The sequence below is a fragment of the Tinamus guttatus genome, unplaced genomic scaffold, assembly GCF_059628265.1.
Source record: "Tinamus guttatus ecotype Peru unplaced genomic scaffold, ASM5962826v1 Tinamus_guttatus_pri_ptg000048l, whole genome shotgun sequence".
Lineage (NCBI taxonomy): Eukaryota > Metazoa > Chordata > Aves > Tinamiformes > Tinamidae > Tinamus > Tinamus guttatus.
In genome coordinates this window covers 10,309,487-10,334,805 of record NW_028288582.1, presented here as the reverse complement: position 1 = coordinate 10,334,805, position 25,319 = coordinate 10,309,487, and positions in this window count along the sequence as shown.

The following is a 25,319-nucleotide window of genomic DNA, read 5'->3' as shown; positions in this document are numbered from 1 at the left end:
CAGTAACAGCCACAGTGAACAGGAACTTCTATGTGTAGTGTGGTTATTTCAAAATCTACAATCCACATTAGCTATTGCCGAAGAGATGTGTCCTTCCTGGGTACTAATAGCACCTTCCAAGGTCTCCCAGAGCGACTCCTGACTGCATCTCCAAAGCCTGTTTTCCCTATCAGGGCTGGGAGACTGGCCCTGAGACAGACACCAGGGCAAAACTACCTGCCCTCCGTCCCTTCCTCCGTGTGCAGCCCCAACCAGCAGCTCCGGAGCTGTTGGCATTGCCCGGAGAGGACTGCAGTGGGGCGCTGCGGGTCTTGCTGAAGAGTATCAGGTCATGACATTTGTGTGGTTTCTCTGATGGCTGCAAAATGTGGTTCTCAAGTTTGGGAACCACTACATAGAGACTTCTCAACTTCCCTGAAATTTGAAGAGTGCTGTCACAACTTGCTGGCGTGTGATGCATTCAAATGCTGGTATTGGGATACTTGAGGTATGCCAGAAAAGACAAGAATGCTCTTAATAATACAATCTGTAGGTGCCATCTAAGCAATTATTTATATGGCTGTTTGCAGCTGGGATCTTTAGATGTATAATTACCTCTTGGCTGTAAAAGCAGAACTTCAGTTTGGGATGTTTGGATCAAAACATGCTATTTCAAGTTTTATTGAGTGGTGTGGGAATTGCTGTATTTCAGTCCTTAAGGGTTGTGCGTATTCACTGTTGAAGTGGAAACCAAAATGTAATAAGGCTTATTGTAAGTTATAATCATTTTATTTTTCATAGCCTCTTCAGTTTCATTTAATCTGTGTTTGCCTGCTTGGTGCATGCCTCCACTCTTTCTGAGATGTGGATGCAAACTGCAGATAAGAGTATGCACACTTTTTTTTTTCTTATAGTTCCTGTGAAGATACAGTCGCAATATTAAGATGACAAGAAGTTCAAGACAAGATAAAGGACCTCGGTGTGATTGGACACTCAGAGGTACACCAGACTTCCTCCTTTTGCTTGGCACTTCTCTTTTTATTCTTTGATTAAAGTCTTTTTCCTTTACTTACATCCTCCATTAAGATGTCTCAGTGTCATTTAGGGTGTTAATTGAGAGGAGGTTTAAGCTCATCAAGGCGATTATAAGTGATAGTTAAAAATTTCTATATATGGCCTATGCTGGAATCAGCACAGTAGGATGCCATTTTTCTTTTATCTAACTGACATTGGTAATAATAGATGAAATTATTACTAAATCGCAGCTGCAGAGATGATATCATGATTTTTTTGTGTAATCTTTGATGAAAAATTAATTTTTGAGAGGGATAATTTAAAATGATTTAAATAGTATTATACTGAAGTCCTTACTGGTAATTAACACCAATCTTGTCAGAAGTGAATCCACTTTTGCAGCTGTTTCTAAAGATACCTACAGTATTTGTAACTTTTCTGGGAGTAAAATTACAGTGTTTGGACTTTATTTTTACTGCATAAGGACCATTAAAAGAAAAGGATGCTAATAGAGAAGGCTTTGTTCTTCACTGGGGCCAAATTTTATTTTATATTTGCAGTGTTTTGCTATGTATGCATTTAATTAGCTATACTCAGCATGTGCAGAGTTTAAGTATATGCAAAGTAGACTTTGCATGGTATTTTTATGTATGTATTTGCATGCTAGTATACTCATAGATATGTATATCTTTATGGGTTAGCTATACACGTATACACAACTTTATTTGTGAGGGGTTTAATTGGTTGAACAGATGGCTGATCAGAAATGCTTCTTCATCTTCATCAGTGACTCGTCTTTCTTTCTTTGCATCGACTTTCATCACAGTGGCAAAAAAGTGCTCTAACGAGAAACAGCTGAAAATAGATTTTTCTTTGGTACTTTCATCATGCTTTAAATGACAGAAGTGGATTTTTTTGTCCTATATAAAAAGACCTGCAGGAGAAGGTTAAAAAAGGAAATATAGTGAAATCTAAATAGAAAAATTTGAATGAGAATATGGGAGAGCCTCAGATTATTCCTCTTATCTTCATATTTTGCTTTCTTCTTTTTTAAAGTACATGCTGATTTTTGACAAGATATATCGTCGTGGTTATTCACGCCAGCTACAGTGCCTGCCAATCAGTTTTTCTTTTCCTCGAGTTTGGTGCAGAAAGGGGGAGGGAGGAACAGGAGCTGAAAGATGACACAATGGCTTATAGGACTGTTACTTTAGGTATTCATTAAAATATGAGTTACATGGCTAGCTTCTGCTGTTTCTGCAATTTTATTATATTCAAATCAAAGTGTAGGTTCTGTAGGCTTTTTAAAGGAAGCAATGTGCCTTATAAACAGAGTTCAGGGTTCATGTAGGAGTGGTTCGCGTACAGATTCCTGGGTAGAGCTTATGTGTGGATATGTGAATATGCTATCATATTTTTAATTTGTAAAAATAAGTTATTAAATACTTCTTTTATGCTAACACTGAAGTCTTTTGCAAACTGTTGCTTCTCCTCTTTGCAAATTGGTAAACTGAAGGGCACATTGGTTAAGGGACCCAAGAAAATGATACAGCTGGTTGAGAATCAGAACCAGGGGGAGAACATGCGGATTCCTCTCCCTCTTTCCCTCTTTCATACTCTTTCGCTCTCTCTCCTTTTTTTTTTTCTTTTCCCCCACAGCAGATCAAAACCACTGGGGAAGTATGATTTACAAAAGGAAAAATAATGCTTTGCATTTTTAAATGTTCGGACTGAAAATGGAAGAACGACTCATGGTCTGTCCCAGGGCAGCATAATGACCTGACATTTTTTCTCATATAAAGCCCAGATTTGATAGGCTTTCTCATCCTAAGTGAAGTCAAGAATCCACCCATGTGTTCAGCGTAAGCATGGAAGGTCTGTGGGCCTTGAAGATTGCAGCAGTGCAGAGAAATGTTTCTACTGCAACACGGGGTGAAAACCCAGTGGCTGCAAGCAGAGGTTTTACTTGTCAAAGAGGGAGTAGTAGCAAAAGCACTGTCATGCCTTACAAACTAGGGGACAATTAAATAAAGTTCTTCAGGGTTTCTGAGACTGGTCAAACCAAGGGAGATGATACTTTAGAGATAAACGGGAGGAACATATAGTCAAGAGATTCCTGGAGGATAAGGATGTGTGGGATTAAGGGAGTGAGATATGGCAGTTGGCAATGTGGTCAGTCAAATAAAATAATTTATTGAATTCTAGTACTAAAAGTCTTTCATAGAGAGAGAATGGAGTTAGGCTTATAAATGTACAGATCCTCCATCTGGCTCTTTTAGTTTGAGTTCTTTGGACTGGGACAGACTGAAGATAGAGAAAGAAAAGATAAAATCAGGCCTGTCACCTTACAGCATTACCATGACTGGTAATGTGCTTAAAATAGCAGCTAAAAGTTGCAATGGATTTTTGTTTTCCCCCAGAACAATTATTGCAGGATGAGAAGGATGTTTGTGTGCTGGAAGGGGAAAGGAAAGATGCTCAGAATAAGAACAGCAGCTTCAGATTTTTTTTAGCCTTTCATTTCAGACTGTGACCCCTTGTTTGCAGGCTTTGAAACCCTGATAAAAAGGGTGTGGGCTTGGGAGGAGGTAATCTTGGCTCAGGAGGTCCAGCAGATGGTGTTGGCAAATGGAGTTGTAGGCTCCTGCAGTGTGGTGCAACACTCTGGAGGTGGTTAGGGGAACAACGAGGTCACGGGAAGCAGCTGGTGGCAAATACACTCAAGATGGCTCCAGCGAGCAACCAGAAACAGCTTGGTAGTAAGGAGAAGGAGCAGAGTATTGCTCAGAGTAAGTGAGCCTACCCTGCATCTATGTCCCGCATCAGGAGGACTCGTGGGAGATGAAGGTCTGCAGCAGGCAGAGCAGAAGGAAATCCATTGCTAACTATGGCCCTCTGCAAGATAAATCTTTATTTGTGCAAGTCTAACATCTTAGCACAGGAAGGCTGCCATTAATCTTGCATCTTCCTGGCTGGAGACACTTGGTCCCTTCTGTAATGGGGTAAATCCATAAGACATCCATGGAAGTCTGTGGCATGTCTACAGAACCAAGCATAAGTAAGAGATGGCTGCGGGTCTGAGTTGCCTCAGTCTTTTTTTTTAATGCTAATTAGAGTAGTCAAGGAGACTGTTAGCAGCTACTTCTTCCGAAAAGTAGGAAGTGCTTCTTTCTCACCTGTGTGTTATGGCTGCTTTGTAATTGGTTGGGAACTTTGGGACAAAACAGTAGAATTAAATCAAAGCAGGCGAGAAGCATAGACTCTTGTTGTCTTTCGTTCGATGTACTAAAATGTGTGAGGAGGAAGGATCTGGTAGCACTTGTGGATCGGGTAGCACTGACTAGGAGCTGTATTATTATGGGCACAAATTTATGTGAAAGAGCTTCCCACAGCTTTATCAATGTATCTCTATCCAGAGCCATGGCATTATTCATGGCTGTAAGCCTTCATTTACAAAGACTGATAAAGCTGATGAATGTAAGAGTTTTATATATTGCAATAAGTATTTTCTACAACAGTGAAAATCAAGCAACAACATTAATTGAGGAGCTCACCTCAGGGATGAGCGGTTTCCTGCATTTCTCAAAGGCTGGGGGATCTCTTTGGATATGCTTTCCCTTATCTTGCTACTAAAAGACTTTTCTCATCACATCTATCTCCTTGCTTGCTGGGGTCACCCCACTAAATAGTGGCTAAGAAGTAAAGGCTTTAGGTATTCAGGCCAAAAGGTCTCAGGCTGCTGACTGCATAGATAGGAAGAGTAGATGAAAAACCACTCTTGGCTGGCTGAATAGGAGATCCTCATTACAATCCTTGCAGAGGGGTCCATGCCAAACATGCCATGCTGCTGCATCCAAGATGGACAGATGGAGACCTTACAAAATAAGATAGGATGCTCCTTGCCAGCGCTGTCGCCATACCTGTTCCAGGTGTTGATGTAAAGGAGCAAGGTGACTCTTCTACATCACACGTAGCTCATTCAGTTAGAATTGCATGTGGATTGTAACAATTTCTATTGTGGCAAGGCAGTACTCAGGTTTTTAAGCCTTCCCCCCTCCCCCCCCTTTCTTTTTTTAGTGTAAGACCAAAGTAGAGAAAAAAGTGAACGTGGTACTTTATAAAATGTAGAAAGGCACTGCATCCTCCCTCACCCCACTTTGCTTTTGCCGTTATATATCTAAGTCCTTTTAATATGATCTATGCCTGAAGAGCTGATGAAATGATGACATCATAAGAGTCAAAAAGTTAAAGGGAAGAATGAATCAAGGAAAGAAATGGAGTTTTAGTGATATTTCCTGGTACTTTTTTTTTCCTGTGTAGCTGTAATGCAGTACAACCTTTTGAAAGATACAGGATTTAAAAATAATTCCTTCTTTCCTCCATCCTCTTCAGCCATGCTGGTAATTGATATATTAATTCACTAATCATTATAGTGATTAAAATGCAGGAAAACCAAAACTGACATTTAAAAATACCTCGAAGAAAAGAAAAATACCTCATCCAAATAAAAGAATAAAACTAATCCTTGGCATTCTTCATTCATCCATTTTAAAGTACAAACTATATAAAACTAACTTCAGAGAAATTATTTGTAGGTAATGTTTAAATAAGCTCCTGAGATGAAAAGGCAAATAGATTTCCTATTCTTTATGTGAGGTAGGCTTAAAAAATAATGATTAACATTTATATTTGTCATCTGAAAAAAAAAATGTTACAAAAAAGGTAACTTGTACAAAGTAGAATGTTTGTTTCCCTGCTAATATGCACACGTAGCCATCTAAAGTCTGTCTCTTTTGCTCTTGTTTCTCCCTACCAGAATAATTGTGGAGTTGACCGTTATGCCAAATTCATGTATGTTTTCCTTTGTGTTACGCCATTAAGATTACTCACTTGCTGTTAGACTATATCATTTCCTCATTTTTAAAAACCTTATTTATTCTAAGCTGTTCATGGAGAGAATATAAAAGGATAGGTAGATCCAAACACTCATAGTCAAATGCACTCCAAAATCTTGTTGTTTCTACATTTGTTGATCCAAATCTATATCAAATATGAAAACATATAAAAGCTTTGAATTTTCTGTGATGAAAAGAAAGGATGGAAAAAAACAGTATGATATTGTTCTATACTTAAGGGCACTGGTTACGATGTTGATGCTGAAGAAAATAGTGAAATGCACAGCCTGCATTCTGGTTCCCAGAATTTTGTATTTAATGGTTCTTCAGTATGGGAATCATGCAAAATTACTTGAAAATGACTGTCAAGTGTTTGATCATGGCAATGTAGAATCTCTTAGAAAAAAAAAAAGAAGAAATAAAGAAAAGGCTAGTAAAGTTTTGAGAATGGTTGAATATCAAGTAACAGACTGGGCTGCTGTCTTCATACTTCTGGTGCGTTTTTAACTAGGCTACCTTGTGTTCTTTTCTTTCCTTTCCAAACATAGTATTTAAAAGTCCCATATGGCAATAGACATTGCTGGAATAGAATGCATACTCTTCTGGAATCAATTTGATCTGAGTTAACTTTATATATTTTAAAAGGCAGCTCAAATATTTTGCTTTCTTTACATGTGCTTTTGACCTTGTCTCTATCCCCTTTCCATCCTTCTCTCATCTGCAGCCCTACATATGTATATAGAACCTTCTTTATTCAATCCTATAGAAGGGGGAGAAGGGAGGAATGAGAGTATAAGAATTCTGCCCAATGGCATATGTGCATTGATAACAAGTAGAGGAAGACTGAAAGTCTATATATAAGATAATACCAGATCAGGCACAACAGGCATGCACTTTTCGTTAAGAGCATAGAGATGGGAAAGAATGTGGATAGAAAAAAAATGTTTGCTTGAAACTTGTCAATGCCAGAAGCATTATTTAACTTTGAGGAATGAACTTGATGTTAAAACTTTTCTCCTATGATCTGAATTGATGACTCTGCCTTTTACTGGCAGGCCCTTGTCATAGAAGTCATGCTTAAGGTCCATAAAAATCTGAATTGGGATACTGTTAGGGAATAATACAAAACCATGGTCGTTTTACTTCATATACTGCTTAGAAACCAGTAGCAGTGACTGACAGCTCTTTACAATCATCAGAGATTTTGTGTCAATAGGTCAAAAGATTTAATATCCTCTTCGGGTTTCATATTGGCACCTTACAACAGCCAAAGACCTGACCTCAGACCATCTGCAGTTTTAAACTGAACCAACTGCATGTCAAACTAGGACTCTGGGAGTTTAATCAGTACAAGGTGCATAATCTAGTAGCATAGGCATGATCTGAACTGGGCAGGTGCTGAGTTCACCAGGATGTTTTCATTGTGTAATAACTCTATAGGGGAAAGAAATCACATATTCTTGAGCTTTTCTATACTGGAGAAAGCTATTGGATCTGGTCTAACAGCTTGAGCTGTGCAAAAATTACATAAAACTGGAAAAATATTGTTAAATGGAAAAGTTTTTGTTTGTTTCTTAGTGTATTTTTGAGTGCTGTTTTCTATTGCTGTCGTGCATATGTGAAGTGTACACTTTCTTCTTGTACCTGCTATCACACAGAAAGTGAACATGACATTAGTAGTCACTAATGAATCACAGAAACTTTAGACTTCTAAAATCTCAGTTTCTATCCATATTTTATTCAAAATATTCAAAAGCATAATTAAAACTTCCAGCTTTCTTAACAAATTTCTTAGTATAGCCAGATTTCTGTTGGAATGGAAACACAAGAACAGACTTTGGTTTTAGATTTTTTTTTTTTTCACGTGGACACTTTTGTCTGTCTGGCTAGTAACGTATTACTGTAAACCAGCTGATGGAAAATTTAAGGTGGGAACACAATGCCTTCGGCAGAAGTTGTATAAAAATAGATGAAAGAGTAGAGAAGAGATACCCAAATTGGGGTATGTGAGAAAGATGCATCTTTGTAAGCTTTAACTGTATTACCAGTCGCCAGAGAATACACCTCGGATAAAAACTTTACCAAGGCCTTAGTTCCAGGAAAAGCTTCAGACTCAGTGTGAACCCTGTTAGATGCAGGTAACACAACCATAAAAGAGAAGCCACAACCTTCACGAGCTGCATTTCTCATTCCCTTCCATGAGTCCAAAGAAGGTCTTGTGCAGGGTCACCAGAAGCTCAAGGATGGGCCTCTGACAGCTTGAGGGGAAGCAGAGTTGTTAGCACGAGTAGCACTGTCACAGGGGTATGTTTGTTCTGTGTTCCCAATGGATCTCCAGAGCTTCCCTACACTAATTAATGTTGGAGGCTGCTGTTGTGGGAAAATAATATAAAGGCCCAGATTTTCTGCTGCAGGCAAGGAGCAAGGAGTGCTAATTGGGAGGGAGGTGTGAGCGAAGATGCCACCTTGCACTGACTGATCATTAGCCAGCTTTTGTCCCTTGCCATGAGTTAGATCAATCTGAGGGTGACGGTAGATTGTGTGGACTGCTAGTGGCACCAAAGAAGCATTGTGCTAGCCAGGCACCTGAGATATGCTTACTACAAACTCTATGCTATCTGCATGGAAGCAGAGCTAGAAAATAACATACTCTGATTTTGAGACACGGCTAAGCTGTTTTCGGGACTAATTTGAGTAGGAGGGACGAAGCATTAGGTCTGAACCTAGCCATTCTGTTGAGATTTCTGCATTGATGTAGGTCTTGAAAGGGGGTCCTGTAATCCTATACAGAAGATATTGTTGAACTGAAAAGATTCTTTGACTACATAGCTCCTGCTACTGCCTGCACAAAGGATATTTGCTTCTGCTGGACATCCCAGGCAGTGCATTAGCCCATGGCTTCAGTGCAAAATCAAACTTTTAAGATGTTCTGTAGAAAGTATGAGAAAATCTTCTGAGTAGTTGGCACAATGTCTCTTTGACAGATTCTTCTTTTCCTTGAACTTCTTCCCCTGCAGATGTCTCAGAAAGGTGGTGGTAGCAGAATTTGACCAGTATATGTGATCAATATGTGTAGGACAAGAGCGATGTGAAGAAAGAAAAGGTAAAAAAGGAACTACTTGTATGGCCTATATCTGTAAAAACAGAGCATAGCCAGAGATAAGGAAGTCTTGCTCTTAGCAGGGTTTATGAGCTTCATCAGAAATGTGAGCGATCTTGTCAGCTTTGCATTTGATTTCTTTCTATCGTATTCTATGAAAGATATTCAGTACAGAGACAGAGTCATTGCTGTTTCTGCACGTTATGGTACTTTGGCACTAGGCCATTCTCTGCACACATGCCAAGATGCTTTTATAAAACCATTAAAAAAGCAGTACTAATTAGATATTTAGAGGAATAGAAATTCTGAAGGTTAAAATATGAGGGAAGCAGTTATGACCAGAAGCGGGTGTTATATAAGTATGCCCATAAAGGGCATTTTTTACCAGTGAAAGCAAACACAATAATCCCTGTGTTTCTTCTATAGCAGAAGAGCTTAGACTGCTAAACATTTTTGTATTTGTGCTGCTATTCCATACCTTTGTTATCACTATTTATTTATTGCAGTCATATTTAAAGGCCCTATCATTATACCTGTTATTGCACACAGGAAAATGCAGTCTCTACCTTGAATTGCTTGTAATCTCTTAACCTTCCAATTTATACATGTGTTCCAAGGCGTATTTTAAGATGCCAGATGAAATACTCCAGGCAACGTCGCAGAGAATGAATGTAGGCATGATATGAAAAGTTTTTTTTATTTAATATTAAATTGCCTTTTTTTTTCTTTTTTCTTTTTTTTTTTCTTATGTAAGAGGTTCCTTATTCACTAAGCTACTTCAAGCGGGAAAAATAAGATAACTAATCAGGAAAGTCCACTATGCCATAAATGGCTTAAAGAAAAATCATTCGAAGAGCAAGAACTAGGGGGCAAACAGTGAACAGAGCGGGTAGCAATTCAAAAACAAAGAGAGGACTGCTTCTTGAACTTTTTCATAGAATTGTGGTTTGCTGTCAGACAACCAAAAGGATAAATTGTTTTAAAAAATAAATGAATAAAGATTAGATGTGGAAGTATCCTGATGTTGTCATCGTGAGATTTTGTCTCATTCTCTTTGCCCCAAATTGTGCCTGTATCCATCCCTACCTATGTTTGTTCGTAGCAAGTATGACTGCTGAAATGTGAGAAACAATCCAGAAAGCTAAACAAAACCTGGAGGAGCTTCTGGCCACACACTGGACTGGCCCTGCCATATACCCTTAAATAGAACTAACAGCTTCAACAGGCTTAAGGCTAGTAATATCTTATCTAGCTAGATCTAGCTCTTATCTAGGATAGACCATAATTCCCACTCTTTACTAAGTAGTCTGTGCTTTTTTTTTTTTTTTCCCCAGAAAGTGATGGCAAGAAAGTTTGTTTTTCCAGCATGAGTATAAAAGAGAAATAAAGATGAGTATATTTCTGTTGCACGTCATGATTTACCTCTATCTCTGCATGCTATTTCATATTCTGACCCCATTGTTCTGTTTTCCAAATAACTTTGTTTCCAGAAATATGCCTGAAAGGCTCCTCAAAACCGTTACAGAAGGTGTCACAAGTGCTGAAAAAAAGTATGATATAAATCTAAATGTCAGAAATATAGAGCAAAATTATTGTCTGGACTGTGGTGATACAACTTCAGTGTAGTCACACGTACACACTAGTAAATCCACAAACACAGAAATGGTGGGGGAAGAGGACAGGAAATCATACAGTTATGAGACTAGTAGAAAACAAGACACCAGGTTGTGAAGCTGTGCATACAATGGTGTTCAATGAAGAGATTCCTTGTCTTAAATGACATATATTATCAAAGTTCTCCTATGTTGATATCTCTCATTTTTTTTTGTCCCTGGATTTTGTAATCCTCTTTCAGCTTCATGCCTTGTGTTCCTTTGCTGCAGGGTATAATATAATAAAACAGGTATGTATCTATCCATAAGCTGCACTTAAGTTGCTGTGTGCACTGTATATAGATATATATTTAGATACTATATAAACTTGGTACATACATAGGCAGGCACATATGCATATATATATATCTATATGCACACACAAATTAATACTTTGATGTATTTAGCATTTTCAGCTAATTATACCTTGCAGTCTCATGTTAATTCCCATTTGAAACATTTGGCAGTATTCCTCCTAATTCATTTATATTAATGAGGGGAGGATCCTCTGAGCAATAATCAGTTAAAAATCATGACTAGCTTTGTTAATAAATACCAGATTGGTACATGATACTGTATTGGCTTGCCCTTAATTAGGAAGCACTGGAAGGAGTACCAAGAGGGAAATACTCATAAATTTTTCTTTTAAAGTCTAACTGCTCTCTTTCTTGTATTTGCATCTTTGAAACTGAGAGAAAAATGGTAACTTTGAAATTTTTTAATTTTCCTGCAGTTAAAACAGCTTATCTTTAATTAAGATGTAGATCTGATACAGAAGTTTTTCCAAATCCATGTAGGAAAAGAAAAATCAAGAGAAACGCAAGCAACATTGCTAAGTAGTAGGTAATTGAAATGATTAATTTAAATATTAGAAAACTAGAAGTTTTAGGAAGCAATTGGGGAGACTTGATGGCTCAGGGAACTAGTAATGAACTAGTGAAGCCTTCATTTCTAGATGATTGATTGCAATTACATCTAGGAAAGGCTAGAAATATATTCCCGTAAGTCTGTGTAAAGTGGCAGGCTCGGCCTCGCTCTCGTAGGCCAGGTGGTTGTTTTACTATAAGCAGGGAGTCCAAGGACGGAATAGGTGTGGAAAGTTGGTACATTGAAACAGCTGTTAATGAGGATAGGTATCTGTCTTTGGAGCCTGAGTGGTCTGCAGTGGTGATAGGGAAGATGCCCTTGTAGTCACTGGATCTTTTGTGGGTTTCTCAATCTCAGAATCCTTTAAAGTGGCAACTTTTTCTGGCATCACTTACTGAATTTCTTGTTCCTCATATCTTCTAAATACTTCATATGATTGTAATCTTGCCAGTGTGCAATCCATTGGTGCTTGTTTATGCCAATACCTCCAGCATATGTATGCTTATTTTATCAGTAATCAGTAATATGACTAATACAGGAAAAAGCCAGTAAAAAAAATAAACTTATTTTTTAGATCTACTGAACAACAGTGCGGCAGCCACTGATGGCCCTGGCTTATACCTTGATGGAAACTGAATTCAGCACCTTTCCTGACAAGAGCTTTTAGAGTGGATTAGTGCTTTGAAGCCTGAATCACGGGCTGAGGTAGTGGTCAGCTTGTAAAGCTGTGCCTCGATTTCTTTCCATCCTCTCTTTATCTACCTAGTTTGGTCACACAGGAAGCATCTTGGGGCAGACTTTTTCTTTCTGCTTAGAGCTCTGGACATGGTGAGTTTGACCTCACTTAGAGAATTGGTATAGAACAAAAAGTCCTGCTAGGGCAACATGTTGGGATGAAAGAAGCACAAAGAGGCCAAGATCTGAGGGGCAGTGCACGGAAGGACGGGACTGTGGGATGTCAGACTGTTTCTGGATTGTCAGAAACACCCATCCAGGGCAAGCCAGGGGCACATCCCTTGAAAGGCTCAAGGAGGTGACAGTGGTCCACTGATCTCTGAGGCGGGGTGCTGCCTGAGGGAGGGACCAGGCCCCTGGTCATGGCCTGGGGGCTGGCCCTGAGAGCACTGCCCTGTACAAGGAGGGTAGAGATGGAGGGAGAAGGGGATCCGCTTTGAAAAACTATTGTTTTCAGACTGTTTTCCATATCAAAAGTTTAACTGTATATCTCTTAGCCCCCATTGCACCTTCCCTTTTCATGTCTTTTCAACCCTTTCTGTTCTCTTTCAGGACTTCATCTCTTCTCAATCAATAGTTTAGAAAAGCCTCTGTATTTGGGATCAAAGAGTCCTGAGGCCTTACTGCCAAAAGCAGACGAACCTCTTGTGGGACTGGGCTTTGCCTGCTGACTTGACTGAGCCTGACCTCCTGCAGGTCTCCCTTTCCACTGGTGATTCACAGGTGATAGCAGCAATTCTTCCTCAGGCAGCAAGGGAAATGTCAAGGGGTGAAGCAGAAGGGGACTGGGAAGTGTGGGGTAAACATCTGGTCACCTGAGTGTTTGTAACTGAAGAAATAAACACCACTGCAGTACTAATTTCTAATTGTTTAGAAATCCTGAGGAGAAAGTATCTATATTTGTTGAATGAGATTGGGGAAAAATGGAAATCTATTTATTTTTGACTCTATTTTTAATTGCTTGTACTGAATGATAAAAGATTTCAAAATAAATAATCTGAAAACAGTTTTAAAAAAAATCACTTGACAGGATCACCGGTGACAGAATGATTGCAGCTGCTTTCAGATGCAGGTAAGCTGCTATTGAAAAGAGATTTAATCCTAACTGTTTATGCCTGCTTTTGATGATAGTGCAGTTGAGTATTGTGTTATTTAATAATGCATTCAAGCACCTGTTTAGAGAAGGTATATTCCACTATGGTCCAAAATGAAAACAACCCCATTACTTGTCCAGGTTTCATTCATAATTCTTGTATCATGCTCTGATTAGAGTATACATTGAACCTCAGATGAGCATTACCTAAGGCACATTGAGTTAAATGCACTGTATAAACCAGACACAAACCACAAAGCTACCTTTAACTTGCACAAAACAGCAAGTAGAAATTGATTAAAATATGCATTCTACTAATATAACGGCTGGTCTCAGAATAGAAATTAATTAATGCTAATAGTACACAATCAAAACTGCTTTTAGAAATCTTCTTAGAACATTAACTAAAATGCTCATCTTTTTAATGCATTTGACTGAACCTCTGAGACTAAAAGCTTTGCTTCCTCCATGCAAATGTAAAAAAAAAAAATCACAGCCTGAATTTTCAAGTGGTTATTTTATAGCAACCTCCCCCAGCCATTTGCTTTTGGATTTCTTGTTAACCTGAGCTTGGTCCCAGGCCATGTGTGAGGTTGTACTATTAGCTACTACAGATTAAGGTGGCAGCCCTGGGAATCGAGGCCAATAACATATGCAGATTGAGCCAAGGAGCAGAGAAGGAGATAACTAAATGAAAAAAGGGGAAAGGGTATTGCGTTAAAAGAGGCAGCTCAGCTATATCTAGACTTGCAGCTCACAGTTATTCAGAACACAAGGTACAAATGTTTGCCAAAAAAACTCCAGAGTGCTCTTATCCTCTCACTCCTAGCTTTTCCTTTGCTTTTTCTTTTCTATATTTGGGCAGGAATTTTTTTTTTCTTTATTGGGATGATTTTTTCTTAGCCATTTTCATTTCCAAAATATAAAACTTTAAAGAACCACTGTCATGGGCATAGCAATGGTCAAAACTTGTGAATCCAGTGGATTGGGAGCAGAGGGGGTGGTGTGCGTGGAGGTACCTTCAACTGACCTTTAACTTCGAGGTTCCAACACAAGAATTCCCTCTTACATGTTGATTCTGGCACGGTCATTTGTGCACATCTCTTTGGAATCTCATGATGGAAAAATGTTTTCCATCTGGGGAACAAGTTATTTAATATAAGAGTTTTATATGTATTTTTATGTATATATGCACACCCATATACACATATATAAACTTAGTATTCACAGGTATTGAATTGCTACCCTTCTCCTTCTCACTGTTTGTTCCTCTTCCTTCCTATTTCATCTTCTTTTCCTCCCCATTTTTCTTCTGTTTATCAGAACCTCAACCTCAACCCCTTCTGAATTTCAGGTCCTTGTTTCTCCTTATTTCCTTAGAGTCCTCTGTCTCTTCCTAAAAATTTGGATAGGCTTAAAAGGCAAGATGACTGTGGCAGAGATGCAGTACCCAAACCCACAGCCACAGCGCCAGTTTAAATTATAGAATGATTTTGCCTGGATCTGAACTTCCAAGAGCTCCAGCAGCTGTTCAGAGAAACCTGGTACCTTGACTTTTTTTTTTTTTTTTAAACAGTTCCAACACTCCATCAGATTGCTCCTGAGTATTTTTCTAGCAATTTGTAGTGATGTAATTTGATGAGATCATTTTAAAATCTCCTCCCCAGAATGATGTAAAAGTTAAACAAACTCCTCACTTCTTGATATACTCAACAGTCCCAGAAACTAAGAACTCTGCATTCAGCTTTAACCCCTGCTGCTTGCGCTCCACCTTTATAAATAGTTTCCCTCTTTTAGAGCATAGTTTTCTACTTTACGCCACTTTAGTGTCGTAGAACCACTTCTGGTAAGATTCCACTGAGGAAACTCATCTCCCTCCCCTCCAAACCTCCTCCTGTTTTTCTATGCAAGATTAGTTAAAACCCACCCAGGGAAGAATTCATCCAGATCAAACTGACTCCTGCCTTCAGCAGCCATCATCTACTGCTTATGTACTAGTGTTATGAGGATTTAGAGTGGCTAATGGGCTATCTTCTCGATTTTGTTCTGGAAACATATGTTGCTGCTTTATACTTTCTTTACAGTTACAGTACGTTGTCCTTTGTTCTCTTACAGTGACCTGGGCCATCTGAACCATGAATGTCTGTTGCTGCTATCAGATCCAAAGTACTGTTCCTTCATGGAAAACTATTCCTGAGGTAATTGCTGATGCTGTTCACTCCAGCTTTCTTCCAGGCTTCATACATTTTAACAACTAAAATAATAATATAGAGAAACATCTAATCAGAAGCTAGGTGAGAGTTAACTAGACCTTTTTTTTTTATTATTGTTTGTTCTAAGACAATTTAACATTGCAGAATCTGAACAAATGACTTATTTAAAGAGGTATTATTAATGGGAACATTAGACAACTAAAATCAAACTCTAACATTATTGAACAAAATGTTCATCCACCCTGCCAAACTTAGTGAGTAGTTACAGGGTTTTGAGAGCACAGATGGGTATGTGGTAAGCCATCTAACATCCTGGTAGCTAGAGATATCAACAAACTACCTAGAAAGACATAAATAGCTAGACCAGTGGGATATTCAAGGCTAAATTATGCCAAAAGAGAAGACAGCTTTCTTTCAAATATATTTACTGTCACTCATTGGAGAGATTGCTAATCATTATAGAATTATCTGTGAGAGAATACAATTCATTACAGCTTCTACCTAGAGATGATGAATTATTGGTAGTCCTGAGAAAGGCTGCTTCCTTTTTACTATTTCTAAGTCAAGAAGAGAAAGTTACATATGGTGGAAGTACACTCTGAAGGAGGTGAGCAACAATTGTTCAGGCTCTGGCCTGAAACCTTCAAAGAGCTGGTAGGATCTCATTGGATAGTTCAACTGCATTAAGCAAGATTTCTAATAAATACTTCAGTCCAAAGAAAAACTCCCTAGGCTTACTTAAAAACAAAGTCATCTACTGGAGCTACCTTTTGCTCCAGTTTTTGCTCCAGCTAACTTTTTTGAATCCATGTACAGCTTGGGTTTCATCCGAAACTTTTGTTTTGTCATATCATATTGAATTACATAAAATCTGACGTAAGGATGGACTTACTGGGATAAATCAAAGATCCACCCAATCTATTCTTGTGTCTTTGACAATAACCTGTAATGTATATGTAAGGAAAGGATATAAGAAGAAAGCGAGTATAGATATTCCTCCAAGCTTCTGGTATTATGATACACAAAGGGATTCGAAACTGAATGTGACACCCGATATTCTTTGAGAGACTTTTCTTTCATGATTTTTCCCAAATGTTCTTTGAACCTATTTATATATTTAGCATCCAAAACATACCGTGACAGTGAATGCCACGATTTCATTATGAGTTGTATGAAAAAGGACTGCCTTTGGTTGTTTTAAATCTGACACTTGATGAATTTCATTTCAGACTGACAATCCAAATTACTTTGTCATCTACTTTCTTAAATGTAATAGCTAAAATAGGACCCATCATTAGGTAACTTAAGATTGTTTCCTTTGCAAAATTCATTTGAGTTTTATCTGCCACCCAGCTACTCAGTAGTAAATTCTTCTCTAACTTAGCTCTCTGAGTGCCACATATCTATGCTAAGCTAGATCCATCCTACATAGGCATCTAGGAGAAGCAGAATGAATAACTGTGAAAACACCTTGCTTTTTTCATTGCTTATAGAATCTCCATAGATTTATTTCTCCATAAGAGCACTAATTCTTATGTTTATTTGTTTGTTGTTTGTTTTATCTTCAATATTTCCAACCAATTTGCCCAGTAGAGAGATCAGGCTTACTGTACTACAGCTTGCTGGATTTCTCTCCTCACTCCCAAATGCTCTTTAAAATTGGTATCGTATTTCCCACCTCTTTTGGTACTGTGGTCAATTTAAGCGCTAGGTTACACACCACAGTGACTAGTATGGCAATTTCCTATTTGAGTTTCCTTAGAGCTCTTGCATCAATAAGGTCTGGTCCTGATAATTTGTCACTACTCATTTTGTGGATTTGTTCTTAAACCACTTCTACTGACATTTCAATTTAAGGCAGTTCCTGAGATTTGTCCCCCCCATAAGGACTGGTTTCAGTGTGGACACCTCCCTAAGCTCCTCTGTAGTGAACACCAATGCAAAGAATTCATTTAGTTTTTTTGACATGGCCTTATCTTCCTTGAGTGCTCCTTTTACACCTGTGGGCCTGATTGGTCCGTGGCAGGTTTCCTGCTTCTGATGTTTTTTGGGGAAAAAAAAAAAAATGTTCTGATTATTGTTTTTATGCCTTCAGCAAGTTATTCTTCAAAATTTTGTATCCCGTGCCTTCTTGTGATTCTGCATCTAGACTGCTAGATTTTATATTCTCTTCCATTTCCTTAGCTGGAAGACACGACAAGCAGAGGAAGCAGATTATTAGGGACAAGGCAAGAAAGACACAGTTAGTTACAAAAATACAAGAGTGTAAGCTATTCTTAAACAATCAGGAACACCATCAGATGTCATCATTTGTCTGATCTCCTCTAAGCATGAAAGACATAAATTTTACTAAAGAGTTAGAACCCTTACAAATAATTATTTGGGAGATTCCTTAAGGATGTCAGAAATATTTATGCTGATTTCTAGTTTAAATGCTCTGATCATGTTTGAGAAAAGACCAACAGAATTAGTGATATCCACCACCTGGTGGAAAAGCCTTTCAAAGGGCAGGAATACTTTTCATGTGTATTTTAACAGAAAGCAAAGCAACTTAAAAATATACAACCATGAGCCTAATAATTTTACTGGTTGCAAACTCTTATTGTCTGGATTCTAATATTCTTATCTGGCTTTCAACTCAAACTGACAATACATTTTTGTGTTGCCCCTTCCAGTACATTGTCACCTCAGCTATTCAATAATATTAGCATCTTTTTTCTTCTCTGTCTCTCTCTTTTATTTGGAATAGAAAATGGCTGAGTATGACTGAAACTTTGTCCTCTAAATCTGGATTCCATCAACTGTACAATAACACCTATGGGGGAAGGGCTACCGTGCATAATGCTGTTGTCTGTTTGTTAGTGCAATGACATAAAGATTACAAAAAAAGTATAAACAAGAATAAAAGGAAGAAAGAAGGATGATATAAAAGTAAACTAGTTTCCTGAGGACAGAACTTACTTATTTACAGTAAATATTTAGAGGCAGTCCAGGAATTTTGAAGCAGACGAGTAAAACAGGAGAAGAGACTGAAAATTGGTATTTCCCAGCCATACTGCCTTTACTGCTAATAGAGCTCATCCTGAGCCAAAGCCAAGGGCCCAGGACAAAACATAAAGTAGTTGGGCCTGAAGATAAATTAATGATGTGGCGCTCTCTCTCCTTTTTCTTTTCCTTTTCTGAGTTTAGGAAAGGAGTATCAGACAGTCTGCACTACAAAGCTTTAAGAGGTGGCCCATATCTTTAACTCTGGAACACCAGAAATTTGTTTGCTTTCCTCAGAGTGACTTCTCTGTGAAACCTCTTCTTGCAGTGGCCAGAGGTTTTCTGACCAGGAGGCCTTTCCATGAGGCATCAGTGGCCTACAATTTCCGTAACTTTCTTGCTATTCTGTAGCCATTTCTCCGGCAAATCTTAAAATGGACAGAATTTGTTGTATGCAGCTATCTACCATATTTAAAATTTGAAAGAAAAATATTTATTTTTGTTATTAGTCCAGCAGTACATAACAGCCATGTAAGTCATATTCTTGCAATATCTTTGCTCGTGTCAACTGTTTAACTTTTCACTTAGACTAATCGATTTTTAATAGGCCTAATTATGTTAAGGAGGAGTTCTCACTTGTGAAAAGTTTTCAGAATTAGATTTTTGAATAGCATTAGGTTGCAGTACCCCCTTGTTGGACACTTACCTGAGGCAGGTCTGAGAATCATAATTAATACTGTAACTCCTGGTAACAGGCTAAGCAAAAAAGTTTTATTTCTTGCTTAAGTATGTGACAAAGTTTTACTGTAAGTACTGAAACTGGATTAACATCTATTCTTTGCTGTCTAGATTATGTCTTTTTACTCTGAGGAAGTGGTGGTGGGTTCTATTTAAGAAACTTGTCATTTCAGTCTATCAGAGATTTTCAAGTATTTCTATCTCTCTAATCATCACAGAGAACAAAAAAGCAAAATGACATTTTCACTGTACACTGACTATCCTAGGAGAACACCATTTGGTGAAAATATTGGACCTTTCCTAACAAAATAATCAGAATATAAATTAGAAACAAATACTTTTTTATTTTATTTGTGTTTTTTTTTGTGGTAAAACAGTGTTTTACCATTTTTTCTTTGAAAAACATACAACTTGCTTACATAGGAAGGAAGAATCTTTACACTCTTCTGCAGAAAGAGGCGCAGATGGTGGGGAGAGGTGCCAGCTAAGGCGACACTCCAGCTCACATGACCTGGTCACAGCCACACAGCTGTACAGTACTCTCCATCCAGAAGGCATCAGGCTCTGGGCCTGAGAAAGGCTAAGCAGAATATCAGTATTTTTTCATGCTAAGAAGAAAAAAGAGGGTGGATCAGTCACAAGCATCTTTTCATACTGCTTTTAAAATACAAAATTACAAAAGCACGGTTAGGATTCAGGCATACAAAGTATCTGTAGATGCTTCTGTCATCATCTGGAGGTGAGGTTGCTCTTCACTGTGGCAGATCAGACCTTTTGGAGCTTAGTGTGGGTGGTACATTTAAACAGTTAAGCATTAGAATTCACATGTAATCAAATACCACCTCAAATATGCTAGTTAGGGTGGCGAGTGTAAGCTTTGGTGAGGAGAGTGCAGGGTTAGACTAGGAGAGGAGCACCTCTAATGGCTCCACTACAATTTGGGAGTACTTGTCCGTGGGAGGCATTACATTGGGATGATCTGATACCCAGTGCAATAGAGCTCTGATCCTGATTGGCACATGTGAGCACAAGTGTGAAACAAATAACCGTACAACTGCGAAACAAATAAGGTGGTCATCATAATGCTACATATATATAGGTGCTCTGAATTTGATGGTAGGCCTAGTCTGGTTGACTTTTTTCGAAGAGCTCAGGAATTTTCTCTGAGTGTGTAGGTAGCAGTGGTAATGACAGAAACATTAGTAACCCATCTCAGGCCTGGACAGTGATCAGCTCTTTGCAAAGAGTAAATGCAACCACTTTCTAACAGAAGAAAGTAACTGCTGCACTGCATTTACGGAAAGTTATCTTAGCTGATCTATAGACTTGTACTCAGGACAAGCTTTTCATCTGCCCTCATCAGTGAAGCTAAGTTACTATAATGGAGGACACCAGCAGGCTAAGAAGGGAAAGAATTTAAAAGTATGGGAGAAATGCATGTCAAAATCTGTCTAAGACAATATGAAAAACTGCTCACGTACATACAAATAGGTGAAAATTCTTTTTCAGCTTTATTTACCTGAGAATGAATTTCAGTTTGAAGAGGCCTTTATGTCGTTTCAGGCAAAGCACCTAAGATATAAGCAATTTTCAACAAGAGTACTACACATTTGTCTTTATAACAATTTGTATGTAACAGCTTTTATGCAAATGACACTAAAGTGGCACCTTTTTTCTAAATTGGACATTTTTATGGTTATAATTTTCTTCTGTAATAACAGCAAAAAAATGGCTGTCCCAGTGGAGTTGCTCGCTTCATCTCTAGTGCTGTTTTGTGAAGTTGGAATGACAAGTTTCTTTCATTTGTGCAAAGAATGACAAAAAAAAGTATTTTTGTCGTTCTTGTCTGACTTGGTTGAGGCAGTTACACTTGGAAGCAGAAAAGTCCCCTGACACCAACCTCTTCTCTGCCTGTAAGAATGGTCTCATAAAATCATAAAACTTAAAGGAACTAAAAAATATTGCATTCTCTCCGTTTCTGCCCTTTGAAGGACATAAATTATTTTGTTAGTTTAGGCAGTGGTTGCTTTGGTTTGGTCATTGGCCATTCATGCCCACTTGTTCTCTGGGTGTCAGACAGAGACTCTTATAGACTGTGGTCATGTATGTAATTATTACAGTACAAGAGAATTTATATATTTCATGCAAACATCCCAAGATAATAGCAGAATAAACAAAGTAAAATATACAAGTTATTGTTGCTGTGTAATTCACAAAGAATCTCTTCGGCAGCAATGTAAGAAAGTGCGAGTTCTTTAACAATGAATAAAAACTATCCCAGTTATCAATTAATTAGTGAGGAAGAGTGAAGAAACTTAATGAGAGATGATTTTACCTCACAAGGTGATAGGTTAAAAGAGCTTAATTTAAACATACAGCTAGGTTAACAAACAAAAGTCCAAGTTGAGGACAGACACATCAAATCAAATCTCCTAAATTGTAAATTATTGTACTGTTGTACTATTTAATAAAATAATTTGTACTATAAAAATTCTGAAAATAATTGTTTTAAAACAAAATATTTTAATACTTTAAAGTGAACACCCAGTAAATGCTAAAAAAGGCTTATTTCTTTCCAGTTTTACCCAAACATATTTTTAACTTCTTTTTCTGTAGTGCTGATTTTTATTCCTACTACTCCAGTATTATCAGTGTGAACCTTAAGCACTGAGTTTAGGTAGCTAATCCTGGCTTACAGAGTACGCATGTATGTGAATGCAGCACCTCCTCCAGAGAAGCTACCTAGCTGGCCCAACCTGGGGCAACAAACCTGATGCTTCTCCGTTCATAAACCTAGGGCTGCTGCAAAAACAAGCTCAAGTGCTGTTGACATGCTGAATCTTCTAGCTATAGTTATACTGTCCCTGGAAATACCTCCCTGCTAATTTCAGCAAAGACCATGTAGGCTGCTAGCATTGTCACATAACAGTCTGTAACGTATAGCAACATGGTTATGTCCCCTCCCTTAAGCAGGAGTAAAATAACATGCTTAAGATAGTATGTCTCAGCCATTAGACATCAGCTCAACATCTTGAGGAACAGAGTCGTCCTCTGCATAGCCTATCCTCCTAGGTGAATTGGAGAAACCACAAGTGTGTTGCAGGAGAAGAAAGATCTAGAAGAGTCCTTTATTTCTCCTTAGCTTGGACTATTGCTGATCTACACTAAACCACAGAAGTTTTGTTGGTCTTTCATGGGCATCTGTGAGTTTAAATTTCATTTTCATGGAGGGCTTGGCTTTGTTTTTAGAGGCTGTGTAAACTAAAGTTATCCTTTATTTGGCTCAAGATAAAAAGAAATCAAAGATTTATTTTCCAACTAAGAAATAACTTCTCCTTTTTCATCCCAATCCCCAAGTTCTTTACAGAAGACAAGGTAGAGGAGTGGTATGTTGAGGTTACTGGGATATAAAGTAAGACTGAGCGTGTTTCTTGCAGCTTCAGCCTGACAAGTCACTGAAGAGCAGTTTGGCAGCTGGCTGACAAACAGAACTCAAAATAGGACCACAGATAGAATAAAATTCTTAAATGAGACAGTGTTTTGGAGAAAGGAGATCAAAGTTCAGTCTTCCTGCAGCCCAACCAAAGCAACACACTGTTTGTAGCTTGCTGTATTTGGCACCTGTCTGACATCCGAGTTTTAAATCTGCTCTGGTTGCCAATCCAGTCATCCTACAAAGGAAAGACATAGTTGCAGATCTTTTATTCTAAAGGCCAGACAGTTACACAGTCAGTGACATCATTTTGCTTTTTGAGCCTAGTAAAATAGCATACACTTCCATTGCAAGAGGTAATCTTTGAAATAAACATTATATACTTTGTGCCCCATAAGTCATTCAATATTTACGGCATTTCATAGAGTTGATCCTAATTACATTGATTAGATGGAAGGTCAAGTTCAGCACTTGTTTCTTCAGAATACCTATAGCCCCACATGATTTACATTAGCAATACAGAATGTTCTCTGTCCACTCAACAGCTTCTGCCTTTGAAGTTCCTATACTTTGTATCATATTTTTCCATTTCAGACATACATTTACCTGCTGAACTGCGAGAGCTGAGTGACTTGAGACATAATTCCAGTAGGGAAGAGCTTCAGAGAAATTACAGCAGTAGTTGGGTATGCAAAAGGAATTTCCTGGGAATAATGAGGAGAAGCTGAACCCTGAAATTATATTTATAAAACACCAGAAAAAAAAAGGCCCTATCTAGAAGCATTTAACACTCAATAAAAGGATTCTGGAAACCTCCTGTCTTCTGTCCCAAGAAAAAAATATATATAATTGTGAATACAGTTCTGTAGGTGAAATGGTTAGTAGGTTTGGGGCACTTCCACAGAATTCCTGTCTTTACATTAATCATTTGGTTTTCTTAAATCATTTCTCAGTCCACCATCTAATTTATAAATATCTGCTTATGAAAAAGCACTTCTGGTATTATTGAAGGTCTTTAATGCATTATTTACATTTTAGAAGCACGAATATCTGTTTCTCAGCATAATATTAATTAATAAATACTTTGTGCATTTAATAGCCCCTTTCATCTGAAGACCTCAAAGCATCTCTAGGCTTTTACAAGTGGGCAAACTGAGGCAGATTACTAGGCTGATTTTCAAGGTCATTCTGTATGTTCCTGGCTGAGCTAGTGATGGATACCCTTGTGCCTTAACTACGAATCCCTAAACCAAACTCCCTGGTTCATTACACTGCATGAGCAACTCTGTGTATACTAATAGATTATTAATGTTCTGACAATCTAATGGTTTACTTAGTCTGACATACCTTTAGGGCTTTACAATTAAGGAAATATGTGATAACATTAGTATTGAAAAATGCTTTTGTTATCAAAAATACTGTAGAACCAGGTTGACAAATGCCTGCCTTCCTTTCCCTGAAACCTTGTAATGAAAACAGCTGATATAAGGATATTGAACCAAAAGGCCAATTTCACAAAAAGGATCTTTTTTACCTCTTCTAAATAAAATGTCAGAAACACTTGGAAGCTCTGCAGCCTCACTAAATCAACAGGGCCAGAAAAGAATCCAAGTTTTATTTATTTATTTGTTTGTTTATTTAAATTTTGAAAGGCCTGGTCAGCTCAGACCTAATTCACATTTAAATTAAGGCCTCTGTATGCTTTTCTGGTAATATAAAGGAACCTGTCCCCCAGTGGTATAAATACATTAAAGAGTTCAGGAGAACTTCAATGTTACTACTTGCTATATTGCTCATTACTTTAATTCAATAGGAAAACAAAAGAAATGTGGGCTCTTCTGATAATGTTTTCAGCTTCACATGCCATATTTGCCTCTCTCTAACAGGCTTTTTGGTTCAACCTCAGCTATCTGAAGTGATCATTGCATCATGAATAACCAAATGAGATTACCCAACTGTATCCAAGTCCAATTGTCCTATTATTGTCTGGAGGAAAAAGCATCTCTTGGTTTTAGACCACTTTTATCATCTGCTACCATAATCATTATAAGCCTATCACCACTTGAAAATGCCTCTTTTTTTTTTTCTTTAAAAAATGAGATGTTCTATATCCATTTTTGTTTATCTGTTGCCTATCTGTAGCATGCATGACACCTCACTCTTCCTGTCATCCTGGTGTGTTTTGTGCTTCGTTAATTCTGAAAATCACATGGTGATTACAGAGCCTTCATGTGCAAATCAGGAAACATGATGCACACAGCCACACACAGACATTTACTGTGCTCACTAGTCACTGCAGGATCCCAGAAAGTAGGTTCACAATTACCCTAGCAAAGTTATTTCCTGGAAGTGTTCGTTTCCTATAGCAAGATAAGGGACTGAAGCAGGGGACAGATCCTGATCTCTCTTACCTGGGTGTACAAGAGGAACAGCTTCCCTGAGATGAGCACAGTTACTCTGAGCAAGCAGCTCAGATCAGAATCTGGCTCAGGATCTTTGCATAGTCACTATTAAATTTGGAAAAGGGAAGCCCTGTCTGTCTCAATTTCTCAAGTGCTATCTGTCTGTTACCAGGCACACACACATTAATTGTGTGTTTTAAAACTTTGTTTGGT